Below are 1,399 nucleotides of genomic sequence, written 5' to 3'. Positions count from 1 at the left end.
CATTGAAAGAAAATTGGCCTCCGCTCCACTTTTAAAGCTTCCAGATCCCTCACTGCCGTACATACTGGATTGTGATGCTAGTAATGTCGGAATTGGAGGAGTGTTGTCTCAGAAAGTGGGCGAAAACGGACATGTGGTGGCCTACTTCAGTAGGGTTTTGAGTAGACCAGAGAGACACTACTGTGTAACACGGAGGGAACTCCTTGCTATAGTAAAGAGTCTAACATATTTCCATCCTTACCTCTATGGTGCAAGGTTTACCATCAGGACAGATCATGCTGCGTTACGCTGGTTAAGATCATTAAAGAACCCAGAGGGACAACTGACACGTTGGATTGGAAAGATAGACCAGTATAATTATGATAATGAATACAGAGAGGGAAAATCTCATGGTAATGCTGATGGACTCAGCCGAAGATCCTGCAAAAGTGACTGCAGACATTGCTTCAAAAGAGAGGTTGAACTAACCAGGTGCCATCAAGCTGAAGTCAAGCCGACTGAAAGAGTTGATGATGGTTAAGTGGAACCAAATATAGATATCAAAGCAGAACAGGAAAAAGACCAAGATTTGAAGCCAATAATTGATTTTCTAAAAGCAAGTGTTTTGCGCCCTGCTTGAGAGAATGTGTCTAGTCTAAGCCCTGTGACAAAGAACTATCGGGCACAATGGGACCAGTTGAAGGTTGAAGATGGTATTCTTCTTCAGAGATGGGAAACTGCAGATGGGAAAGTGACGACCTGGCAAACGGTTATACCGAGAAAGTTACGGGAAGTTGTGCTGCGTCAATCCCATGATAGTTTAACAGGAGTACATCTCGGAGTTAAGAAGACATTGAGTCACCTACGACAGAGATTTTACTGAATAGGTATGAGACAAGATGTGGAAGAATAGTGCAGAACATGTAGTACATGTTGTGCTAAAAGGGGACCCAAGCATAAGGGACGTGCTCCAATGAAGTTATATCAAGTTGATGCACCAATGGAAAGAGTAGTCATTGACATTGCTGGTCCTGTGCCTCAAACTCGTGCTGAAAACAAGTACATTTGTGTGGTGATGGACTATTTCACCAAGTGGCCTGAGGCATATGCAATACCAAATCAGGAAGCTACAACTGCAGCTTCAGCTTTAGTGATTTCTTCTTCAGATTTGGTATGCCATATGAACTGCATTCACATCTGTGTTCCAAGAATGCTGCAAGTTGTTTGGCATCCGAAAGACCAGGACAACGCCACCTCACCCACAGTCCGATGGGATGGTAGAAAAGTACAACTGGACACTGGGACAGGGATTGGCAAAGTTTTGTAATAGCCGCCAATATTACTGGGATGTCTTACTCCCTTCATTGTTGATGGCCTATAGGACAGCAGAGCATGAAGCCCTGGATACACTCCAGCAAAG

Source organism: Limulus polyphemus, unplaced genomic scaffold, assembly GCF_000517525.1.
Source record: "Limulus polyphemus unplaced genomic scaffold, Limulus_polyphemus-2.1.2 Scaffold5919, whole genome shotgun sequence".
Taxonomy (NCBI): domain Eukaryota; kingdom Metazoa; phylum Arthropoda; class Merostomata; order Xiphosura; family Limulidae; genus Limulus; species Limulus polyphemus.
This window is presented reverse-complemented; position numbering follows the sequence as displayed.